This window comes from Hippocampus guttulatus, chromosome 13 (assembly GCF_054856545.1).
Source record: "Hippocampus guttulatus isolate MCC_2025c chromosome 13, RoL_Hgut_1.0, whole genome shotgun sequence".
Taxonomy (NCBI): Eukaryota; Metazoa; Chordata; class Actinopteri; order Syngnathiformes; family Syngnathidae; genus Hippocampus; species Hippocampus guttulatus.
The window spans coordinates 7,768,209-7,781,106 of NC_141273.1; the positions used below are offsets into that span (position 1 = coordinate 7,768,209).

General features: G+C 42.0%; 1 protein-coding gene across 3 annotated transcripts in view; it reads left to right on the plus strand.

Moving 5' to 3' along the window:
• mboat2a (membrane bound O-acyltransferase domain containing 2a) overlaps positions 1–12,898 on the plus strand; it is a 46,012-nt gene that overhangs the window by 1,591 nt on the left and 31,523 nt on the right. The window lies entirely within an intron of this gene.

Consider the following 12,898-nt stretch of genomic DNA (forward strand, 5'->3'; position numbering starts at 1 on the left):
AATGAACACACTTTAATAATAAAGAATCCAGAACACTGAATTTATACCAAAATACATACAGGTATATGCCTTTTTTTTTCCAAGCAACTCATTTTGGGTTCCGAACCTAACAAGAGCAAGCACAGTCATTGACGTTATGTAAAACACTCCTCCTTGCTCAGTGGATGAACAGATTTGTCATTGCCACATGATTGTATAGTTTGAGGAAATACAGCTAATAAGGACAAAAGTCACATGCTATCTTACAGTGGTGCCTTGAGGTACGAGTGACCTTGGCCGATTCTTTGCTTTGACTTGCAACTAACTCGGTGACAGGTGACTCAACTCACTTCCCAACAAGCACCCGTTTGGCAGACATCAGTAGTAAATATTCTTAAGAAAGAGGTTTAAAGCTGTTTATTGCCATTCAGCTGAAGGTTACTGTCAAACTAAACATAAAACAAAGAGTATATAACCTCCACTATCTTAATAGAGAGATGCAATATAATGGGAAATACACATTACACACAGGCTATCTGTTAGCATCTATTTAGTCATGCTGAAATGCCCAAATGTTAACCAATGGGTGTTGCCGATGTCGTGTGGCATGAGACGTCTTCATTTTGAGCGGATCAGATCCTTACGATGCAGCTCGGACGACGAGGCTGTCCATTGCAATTTGTAAGTTACGTGGCGCTTAATGAGGCTTCTGTGCACTTCTTCCTCGATGTACTGTACTTCCGCCGCCACCTCTCCCTTTTTATAGGAGTGTGATGCCATTCCTCTTACTTTAAATAAAGCCTCAAGTGCAGGGCTCATGAATGATATGCTCAATGTGACAGAGCCTCATTCCGAGCTGGCTCGTAATGTTGTCAGACATTGGCCTGTCTTCATCCACTCGTCATAAACCTTGACTGACTCTCTGGTCTTGCGCTTGAAGATATTGACCCGACAGGGTTGATTCAAGAAGAATCCTTGAAATTGTACCGCTTACACATCCGCTTCTTCCTCTGTGGCTTACTGCCTCTGATGCCCACTAAACCACACTTTGCTTTCATAGGTGGTATTTTTAAGTGAGCAACTACCCGGAGTTCTTTTTAGATTGAGAACTCGTGTGGTGCCTTTTCAACTGAAAATGCTGAAGCTTTGTAAGTTTTGTGAGCCACCTCTAGCACTTCTATATTTTGTATTTTGCGATAGTCTAGATCAGGCGTCACCAACGAGCACTGTGCAGATATTAGTACCTAGGAAGTAGCTCTCAGATTCAAAAAAGGTGGTGACACCCCCCCTCCCCCCTTCTACATTTTGGGTATACCGGCAAGACCGAATTTACCAGATTGTACAGAAATGTGAATCGGTCTACTGGAAGAGAAGCAGGTTAATCTGGTTTATGTGCAACCAACTTCTGCATTCGGTAAAACGGGTGGACACACTTCCTTCTGTTTTTGCAGTAAATGGTGAAACCTTCTGGACCTTTGAAATTTTTAATTGAATACCCCATCTGTAATCATACAATCAGCAAACCTGGATAAGTGATGCTCACTGAGTAGAAATAAAAATGTCCATGTGTAGTAGAGTAGGGATTCAAAAGGAAAAAAAACACATTAAAAAAATGAGTAGGAATATAATGAAGAAGGTCATATGATGAAAATTATACTTTTAATGTCACGGAGATGTTTTGTGGTACACTTTTTGTGCCCTCCATGGTTGACAGCGTTGGATTGACCAATCACAAAAGACTGTAAGTGCAAGGGTGTCAAACTCATTTTTGTTGCGGGCCACATTGTAGTTACGGTTTCCCTTGGAGGTGAATTGATGGTGAATTTTGTGAAACCGTATATGTTTAATCACCTCCCCATATTACATACACGGCACACAACAAATTGATGGATAACTAGTTTTAAAATCGGAAGTCAAGAGTAATGACTTGTTGAAACATTGTTTACATTAATGTAATAAGGGGTTGGTAAGGAGAAAATGCTTGCAATATCATGTTATGATGGATTATATATGACAATTTGAAATTTTGGTTCAGACTTTAGCAAGAATCACGGAACTTGACATGCTTGATTTGCTTTCGCGGGCCACATAAAATGATGTAGTGGTCCAGATCTGGCCCCCGGGCCTTGACTTTAACCCCTATGCTATAGTGTGTCACCTCTAAAATCGTATGGGAATTTTCCAGATTAATCAGGGCCAGTAATGTTGATGAGATATGTCTTGGATCAGACACCGATCAACTGCCACATATTAATCCTGTCCAGGGTCAAGAGAAGGTCAAGAGCCTATCTCATATGTCCCTGGGAAAGACATCAAGACTGAACTTATCACCTGTCAGTCATCAAGCTGACACAAAGAGACAGGCAACCATTTACATTTGACTCTTTCATCTTAACGTACAGTACATTTTTGGAATATGGAAGTACCTGCACAACATGAGAATAGAAAGAACTTGCACTCGCCACACAGACTGGCAAAACAGAATGTTTGGACCAGTTTTAGTCCCTTTTATTTGTTTTAGCATGGGCAAAGCCTTTCACACAAGCCCAACCCTTAAATTCCATTTGAGTGATCATGTGCATCTGTCCTTAGAATGGAGCCTTATAGGTGACAACACTATTTCTCATGCGCTCATTGCCTGCTAACCAACTGTGCAGTCAGTCATCTGTTTATGTGACATTTTGCACTTTGTCACAGTAGTCGTCTTTTGTCGCATTGCAACAATCTGTCTTTTGTTGCCATTATTGTCGCTGCCTTTTCCACCAGGTGGTTGGCCACTTTGCCTGCATAGTTTGGAGAACCAACCACGACTGTTTCCTATTCTTTTCTGTCATTGTCAGCGAAAAGTAGTCAAGTGCATTCATATGTGTCGAAATATCCTAATTTTCAGCATTCCTTATCACTGCGCTGAAGGGCTATCCAGCCTCGGTGACATTCCCTGATCTGATAGTCGTCCACATTTGCTAGCCAGGGAGGTTATTTGAGCAAGCAGGCATCCTCGAAGTGATTTCCTCGCATGACATTTGAGGCAGTTAGCATTAAGGCAGACCAAAATTTATATTGTGGGAAGGGCGGGATTAGGTTTTAAATGATAATTTATATTATATCTTTGCCTGCCACGGACAGCAAAATATATCTTGGTTGCCCCATCACCCGATCAGCTCAGTCTAATGGGTGGGGCTGATCTCGTTGGCACTGATGTTCATGTTCCCCCTAATTTCTGGCTGGAGAAATCTTTGGGCGCCATTTAGGTTTTGACTGTTAATTTAGTGACACATATATACGATGCTCTAATTTAGTTTCACTGAACACATGAAATCACCCTTTTGTACAAGTGCTTCTTAAAAATGGCACGACATGTCTTCTCTGGTGTGTCCCAAAGCTCAGGCGACAAAGACATTCCCTGTAAAATAAGTCTGCCAAAATAGCACTTTGCCATTCCCACTCCTATTGGAGGTACTTGTCTGACATCACAGCGACAATGCTCTCGATTAGAATTTTTAAAGATCTGAGGCGGCTTGCTGTGGCAGCCGAAGCCCTCCTGCCAGGATGCACCGACCAGCAACGCTCCATTCTATGGTGTCCGTACGCTGCGCCCTGCTAAGTGCAGGGTGAAAAGGACGTAAGAGTGAATGCTTATTTTTTCTACAGTACATGTGTGGCTGTGATTGACTGGCAACCAGTCCAACCCTGCCCCTCACCAACTTCGTGACGACTAGCTCGGACACAGCCGCGACACTCAGAAGGACAAGCAGTAGAGAAAATGAATGGATGGATTTTATAATGTTTTGTTGGTCTGTACTGACTCTCCAAATTAATTTCAATGAAAGTAACCAGTTGCAGATATCGGAGACATATAGTTAAAAACATTTTTTTTTTAATCCACGTGGGGACGACCCTCTGTTCTTGTTTATATCTCTAAAGTACCTGACTTGGGACCTCTGATTTCATTTTAAAGCCCTAGAGTCCAGTCAAAGTTTTTCTCCGCTTGAATTTAATTGGTGGCCCTCTGGGTAGTCTTATACTGACAATTGGCTTCTTTCCCCTCAGCTCTTGCTACGGGAGTGGTGCGGGCGACTGCTGTTGTTATGATTTATTATGTGGCGCAATCAACACAAAGATGGGTGCTTCACCCTGGAAGAGCAGGAGTCGTCATCAGGGTGCATGACGACAAGCCTTACGCAGTACCAAACAATTACCAGCAGTTCCTCGGAGGATTGTGTTGTTATGTGATTGAGTCTTGATGGCTCCCAGTGTGACTGTCAACCATAGATGATGATGACGATGATGAATCGGCCATGTGGGAGGAGCCAACCATGGTGAAGGGCTAGGTAGTAACACAAATGCATTAGCCCTGATTGATTAGCTAAGGAATGTTACGTAGATGACTGTGCTATTTCTTGTACAAATTTGATTGTGGAAGTCTTTTAAGACTAATAGTTGTTTTTTGTGTTTGGATTTGAATATTGCAGTGCGTCGAGCTCACAGTGTACAGGTCGCGGGATCGATCCTTCCTGGGCCTGCGTGGGTTTTCTCCGGGTACTCCGGTTTCCTCCCACATCCAAAAACATGCATGGCAGGCTGACTGAACACTCTAAATTGTCCCTAGGTGTGATTGTGAGCGCGGATGGTTGTTCGTCTATGTGTGCCCTGTGATTGGCTGACCACCGGTTCAGGGTGTCCCCCGCCGACTGTCCAAAGACAGCTGGTATAGCCCCCAGCGCCCTTGTGAGGATAAAGCGGTTCAAAAAATGGATGGATGGATTTGAACATTGTAAATATGTAAATATTTCATTTGTTACATTTACTGGTTTATTTTGAATGATCTACTTCAGTTCAAAAGTAATCGACCTTACAGTACACGGATTATGACACAATCACCGTATCATGCTCTTAGTGTCATACTGTAGCTGAGTAGACTCAAATAATTCTGCGAGGTCACCGGAATTTTGGTGATGGGAATCAAAATGGAGACAAAATTGTTAATTGTATGCCTGTTGTTGTGGCTTCTTGTTGTTGAGTAGATGATGCGGTAAATCCTAACTGAGAATGTTCTGTGATATTTTATATACAGGAGTGCTGACAAAAGGCGTACACGTATCCGTTCAACAGCTTTTGTTTTGCTTTCACTCAGCCAACGGCTCAAATAATTCGAAGACGTTGTGTATAATATAGATGAGAGCACATGAATATTCATCAGCGTGACTTTGCACCATCACTTGTACCTCTGTTGAAGTGTGTGAGCCCAATTTGGGCAGAATGACCTTCACGGTAGCAGAAGGTCATTCTGTGTCGACTGAGGGGGTTTTTTTTTGTTTTTTTTCAGCTCCAAGTTAGTAGCTTGTCCCAGTATTGACCAGCCTTAACGGCAACCTGTCGTCTGCAAATCTGGCCAGTTCGCTCTGTATTGATTGTCAGCGGAGGGGTATCTGCCATTGAGTCCTCAAAAAAAAAAAAACCCATTACAGGTAGACCACAATGAAACATTCTTTGTGGCTACAACTTAATGACATTTGAAATAGATTTGTGTCTGAAAATTGCCGGAAAAAGGAGTCCAACCAGCAATTTACCAACTGTAAGACGCCCACACCCTCTCTGCTTTATTTTCTTTGTTGGTAAATAAGCACCCTGCTACTTTTGTTACGCTCCTGCGTGTTCATCTTAAATGATGCAGCAGCAGAGAACCTCACTTCTGGTACTCTGCACTTGTCACAACTGCATCTACACAAAACAAAAAAAAAAAACACTACACAACAGTTCAGACCACCTTCAAGTCTTGCCAAAATCACAATGGGACCTCAAAGTCGAGTGTTTTCTCTCTCAAACCCTGTTTTCACACAAAACATGCTCAAGTGTTTACAAAATGAGCTACTACTGACACAATATTGGAAATACAAACCAGGGGGGCAGGCATCTTAACCTGCTGGTTTTAAATTATTACCAAATGTGTAAATTTGGATCATGTTTTACCATAACAGTTTCTGACCCTTCATATCCATAGCAAAGATTTGTTCATATTGCATCCTGTATGAACAAATCTTTGCTCTGAATCCGTTGCTGGTTACAAAAATTAAAACAAAACAAAAAATAGTCACAATAGGTGAAGTCTTACAAAAAAAATAAAATTCAGATTCTTCGAAATTGTCTTTTTTTTAATATGAATTTGAAAATGGATTTTTATAATAAGGCAGCACGGTGTTTTAATGGCTCATATGTAAAGAATCAAGATGGCTCATATGTGTTCATTTTTCGGTACTATACGTGCCTTATGATTGACTGCCGGCCAGTCCTGGGTGTACTCCACCTCTGGCTCAAACTCAACTGGCATTGGCAATATCTCACTTGCAACCCCTAATCAAGACCAAAGGGTGCAGGGGGGAAAAAAAATTGGACAGCAGAATGATACGAGCACACAGAACGAATGGACGTGAGTGGATCAACAATGCCACTGCTGATTACATCCTAATAGGACACTCCATTCTTACCCGTATGATTAATTCTCGCAATTCATCGGACACGACATTCTTAACAATCTGTAGCCAATGAAACGACATCATCTTTGGTGAAGACGTGTTCATTTCAACTCTGCTGTGAGATGGACCAAACCCCGTGTTTTTGTGGCGACACACCCATGAAGCACAAGGGAGCATGACATCAGTATGATGCGATCTTTTGTAAGGATGACTCGCTTATCACTCGATGAAATGTTATCAGGTTCTGTCTTTTGCGTATGCTCCACTGCCTAACCGCTCTCTCCACTTGTGTTGGTCTCAAAGCGAAACCCGAGAGTACAGTGCTTGACTGGAGATGCCTGTGAAAGTGCAAAGTCATTTAGTAAAGAAAGATCCATTGTTTAAAGGTTGTCTCCCCACTCTTCATGCGCTGTTGAGGACTCGCATGCCGACTGTATCATAGCAACTGACTTTCTGCATTCTTTCTGGCGTTTCGGTGACGATGCTGAGAATGTTGCACTGAACTAAGCGCAATTCTCTCCAGTTGGAAGGAAGTGAAGTTAAATTCTGTGCTGGGCATACCTGCAGTGGGTAATCAGTAGGATCTGTTATTGTCCCTGAATCTCAGCTTGAGTGGGAACGTTCCGAAACAAAAGCTAATCGAGGAGTCCAAACTACCTGCATGATTCTAACATGTATTTTTAGGTTTGATGTCACAGGTTCGTGTTTGTGCTCAGTGTTTGAGAGTGAATTGTGTGTGCAAGAAGCTCACCTGCATCCTGTCAAAGTCACTTTACTTTGCAGTAGGATGTGGCTGGGATATTATGACATCGCAACACTGTTCCTCCAAGTCATGGACAGACAATTGGTGAACCACACTCTGAGTGGCCTCTTAATTAATTAAAATAAAATGTATATGTAAATATATACAGTATATATAACTACTACTACTAAATTGGACCCCCAAGTACTTCACTTATTCATTGAATTTTTTTTCACATGCTTTTAAATTCTATATAAAACATATATTTTCTTTGTTGTGTGTTTTTTTTTAGCTTTACATATAATTAGAGTTAAGTATATGATTTTTTTTTGCGGTTCCACTGTAACTAGATGGCAGATATGCTTAGTTGCCCTATACAACAGTGTGAGTAATTTTTGACGGATTTGAAAAGACATAAAGGACAAACATAGAACCTGAAGAATATGAATATTTTGAGTGAGGTGATTTTTGTGAAAAAAAATGTACAAAATTCATTCTTGTACTTAATTTTGATTTTCTTTTCAGCGGTTTTGTGCCATCGTTGAAATGGTTTTTTTTTTTTAATTGTATTTTTGTTTTGCAAGAGGGCCTTTTGCACTGGAAAACAAAAATAGTGTGAGGTTATTTTGTAGTTTGATTCAAACCCTTCGTTATTGAATACTGGATCTTTTATACATACAGTATATTGAGAAATGTCTTAAGAAAAAGGAAATAGATTAAGAGTCTATATTTTCTATATTTTCATTCTATAAAATGAATGGATGGATGGATGGATTGTGGGTACTTAAAATATGCATTTTTGTTAACCCCAGTTGCGCTGATGAAAAATTGTGGACCCCTCTAGCATTTAAGTTACCTATCCCTGCTCCAAGGTCTTCATTGGGGCAAAACATTTCTTGAAAGGAGGCGCGCGCGCACACACACACACACACACACGCTTTGCAGGGAATGGCTGATTGTTTGGCTATTTATAACCAGCCTGCCCGTAGAGTCCACAGGATCAGTGGCCCAGCTCATGGTAGAAAACACCTCACTGTAGGATTTCACAGTCCACTGCCTGCCACCTCTTGCATTCTGCAGCCTTGATTGTTTGTACTGTTTTGAAGTTAAACCCCACCACATAGAACAAAGCGTCCAACTTTTCTTTGCTAGTGAAAAGAACACGTGTCTTGAATCTTCAGCCTTCCCACCAAGACGTTGGGCTGGTCCACATTCCACCGACCTGTCTTCCCAAGTTCCTCTTTTTACACTCATTGTTCATTAGCAAACACTGGATCCTTTTCTTATTATTATTTTTAAATAGATTCGATTCGTTTTCACTTCATTTTCTGTTTTGGTTGCGCTTTCATTTTGAGAGTGCGGGATCAGTTCGCTGCCTTTTAACCAAGTAGGCGAACCCTGAATAAGATGAGTGGTATAGTAAGTGGATCGATGTACAAATAAGAACATTGCAAAACCATTGCTGTATAAACCACTGTAATATACAGTATATGCCTGCCAGAAAAAGTCATTTTGGAATGAAACACGACACGCTTGCACCGCAGCTGCTTGTCCTGTCGGCTCTTATCTAATAGCATATTTGGTGGATTCTTCATTGGAGAAAATGTGACTTTAGAATTTGAGGAATGCTAAGAGTAGGCATCTGCTGGTTGCAGTAGACCGATTCATTTCTTCATCTTGGCAGAAGAAACCGAATAATCTTTGTTTTAGAAGTGAGGTACAGTAGAACCTACTAAGTCACCTTTAAGCTCATACTAATTAGCAGTTTAGCCAATTTTAGGACATCTGTCGTAATGTATGATGCCAGCTGTCCACGTACCTCACTCGACCTCATTTCAACCAGCATCAAAGGATTACTGTGTTTTGATTTTTCCTTCCGTTTATTGTGGCTTGTTATCTTCAAGAAACATTATTTTTCGAGAACAATCCCCACCAGAAGTTATAGTGAAGCACACGGTTAAGTGCTGAAATTACTTCAGCTGGACCATCTCCGAAGGGCAGGAATCGGCAACTGGCAGCCGCCGGGTCCCATGCGGGCCCGCACCCTCATTGGTCCCTCGATTTAATTTTTGAAAAATTATAAAAATGTTTCCATGATCAGTTTTAAGTTGTAATAACACAGTTCACCAGTAGATGGTAGTCATCACTTAATAGCGCTTCCATCGGGTCGTTCTCCATCAGAGAGGTCACTTGGGGGTAAAAACTAGGAAATCATGACGTTCAGATGAATTAGAAAGCAAATTACATGTTCAAAGAATTTAAAAGCAAGCCTTTGTGCCTAGTCTCCTTCGAGGCTATATCAGCAATGACATATTTCAAACTGAGTTGCAACTACAAAAAGTTTCACAAAGCTGCTCCCATCGCTGATCTCAAATCGAAAGTAGACAAACAGTAGCACTTCATTCCCCCCCCCCCCCCCCCCCCGAACAAGAACCATTGACAGTTTGTTTTTGGCGCATAAGGAGTTACCAAAATGTGAGCCCCCCCAAAAACATGGCGGCTGGGACAAGTGGCTGTTGTTACCAATGGCAGAAATGCATCAGGCTCCTTCAACAAAGCAGAATGAACAGCACTTTTCTGGATCATGAGGGTTGAGTTGAGTAAGCCTGTTCATTTGTAGATTTTGATTGACATGCGGGTAAGTTCATTTTCTTGGGAAAAAACAAAACAAATGAGTTCTTGCACTCCATCAATGCCAAGAAGAAACCCTTACAATGGGTGCCCATTTTGTGTTGTTGCTTAGAACACTTTAAGACCCTTTTCGGAATATTTTCATTTTTAGGCTCGAAAACACAGGTGTCAAAGTCAAGGCCCGGGGCCAGATCCGCGTCATTTTATGTGGCCCACAGGAGCAAATCATTTGTGTCAACTTTCATAATTCTTGCTGAAATCTGTACCGAAATGTCAAATTGTCATGGGTAATAAATAACGTTGAAATTTTGCGCCATAACTCCGAAGTGGCCCACGACAAGAAATGAGTTTTGACACCCCTGCTCTAAAATGTTGCAAAAGCAACATTGTTGGTTTTCATTGAAAACTATATCACAGAAATGACCCCTTAGCTGAGTTAAAGCTGGCCTTGATTCCTTCCCTGCAACCGTGGAGGCAGTGCTGGAAATCTGCCCAAGTCATTGAGGACAACAGCTGAAGGAAAGAAAGCAACATAGCCTGCGCACACCAGGGCTGGGGCCTCTCATTGGTTTGTGCTCACTGGTGGAGGAGTGAGATGTAACGAGGATTAAACAAGAAAGGGGTTTTATGCCACTGGGCCTCTAAATGTACGCCCAAGTTGTGCATGTGTCTCGACGTCGTAAGAGTGTGAATGGCAGCGTCATATCGAGAGGCGCGCTTGCGCTTTGCAGCTATTTTTGTCCGCATGGACCCATTTGCCACTGGGAAGTAGCCCCCTGTTGCACGGCTTGAGACTTCCATGCAAAGATGCAGCTTCAAGGTCATCAACTCGGTCACTGTTTATCCATGTGTACTTTCATTCCAATTTTGTTTAGCATTCCAATAATTTTCAGAGTATGTTCCACATGGGTGTTTTTTTTTGGAAGACTGAATACAGATGTGATCGCTGGATAGGATCGGCAGATATTTTTCATTTTATGCAACATTGGTGATTGGTTGGCATGTCATCATTTGACAGTCAATCAATCAAGTTATTGATGGCATCTGCAAAACATGACACAAAAATCAATCTCATTCACTCCAGGGATGTTGTGTGCCGCCATCATCAATAATCCAAGGTTTCTCACCAAATACAGTCGTTTTTTCCCCCCATTTCTTTTCCCAATATTTTTAATTGTCATTTGTTTTTGTTTTTTTGTGTGAGTGTATGTTTTTCCTTTGTGCTGCAAGACAAATTTAGAATTGTGAGCTTCACAATAAACCCTGGTGGGCCGGTTGTCCAGTGGTTAGAGGTGTCAACCTCACAGTGCAGAGGTCGTGGGCCCAGCTCCAGCCTGCCTGTGTGGAGTTTGCATGCTCTCCCCTAGCCTGCGTTGGTTTTCTCCGGGTTGTCCCCTGCCTATAGCCCGAAGACAGCTGGGATAGGCTCCAGCACCCCCCGCGACCCTTGTGAGGATCAAGCAGATCGGAAAATGGATGGATGGATGGACAATAAATCCCCCACTCAAGTGAAGTGAAGTGAAGAAAAAAATGGAACCATTCAGTACTCTATGCCACAGTCACCAATTCATTTTTGAATTATTGAAGAGGAGAAACAGTCAAAGACACAAATACAAAATGAGGACACTCACAAGGGATTGATGGCATTTCTTTTAAATGGGTGATGTGGATTTTTTTTCACGCGACCAGGTAAAGTGTGCGATCCACAATGCTTTGAACCTTTTTTTTTTTTAAGGACAGAGAACCACAAGAAAATCGCCATCTCACTAAAACCGTCCCTGGTTTTTCTCCCCCCGACTGCGTCCCTGCTCACCTGACCATAAAAAGCCTCACTGGGGGAGGAGAGCGCTGCACAGCGGGTGAAGCAGAGTGGGTGGAAGAAGTTTAAAACTTCAAGTGGGCACGGGAGAATTTCGGTGAAGTGTGGAAAAGTACAAATGCCTGGAGAAGCATTCCGTTTCTCACACATACTCACCACATATTTCTATACACGCACACACACACACACACACACTGCGTTTGAATGAGCTTCAGGAAGCTGGCTTATCTCTCCCCCACTTGCAGCGGCTCTGACTTCCTCCTCCCACTCGCTCTGCCAGTCGGTGTATGAGGCTAAATGTTCCACAGCTCTGTAACCGCCTCTGCCAGTAGGAACTGCCTGTGAGCGTATGGCCCCTAAACACGAATCGTTGACTGTTACCTGCTACCCACCATTGACTTATTTAAGAGAATTGTTTGATGTTCTCCACTACCAGAATTATTTGTGGAATGCCAGATTCCAAAGTTCTCTCCCTCTTTTAATAACATATTGCCAAGGTTCGCGCGTAGTGTGTGGCGTGATTTGGGCTGTTTGGCGGTTTTCTTTCCCCTTGTCATTATGGGCATTATGTCAGTAAAAAAATCAATTTCACCTTTGACTTTTGTACGAAAGTACATTTCAGTCTGTATTTTTATTTGTGTTTCTTTTTTTCATACTTAAGTGCAGGAGTTGAATGTGTACTTTTTTTCTAACCAGTCTTTTTTGCATAAATCTCTCTCTCTCTCTCTCTCCATCCATCCATTTTCTGAACCGCTTTATCCTCACAAGGGTCGTGGGGGGTGCTGGAGCCTTTATTGTATTGTATCCCAGCCGTCTTTGGACAGTAGGTGGGGGACACTCTGCACTGGTTGCCAGCCAATCACAGGACACACATAGACGAACAACCATTCACGCTCAAACTCACACCGAGGGACAATTTCGAGTGTTCAATCAGCCTGCCATGCATGTTTTTGGAATCTGGGGTCCTGAGATATCAGGTTTTGAGCAGTGAACAATAAAGAAGTTGAAGAGAGCCGTACTTAATGATTTTAATTTGACTACCTTATATTTATGGCTTACAAGTGTGTTTTTATGACCTGTAATTAGGATTTTACCACTGCAATAGCTTAGGTTTTCAGTTACATAGACATTTGTGTCATCGTAGAAACACAATTCTTTGGATGTGTATTCATTTATTTCCTTTCTACGAGACAGTCTTTACAGATTGGACTATGATCCTCACATAAAGGTCTCAATCCAGGGCGAAAAGTGTTT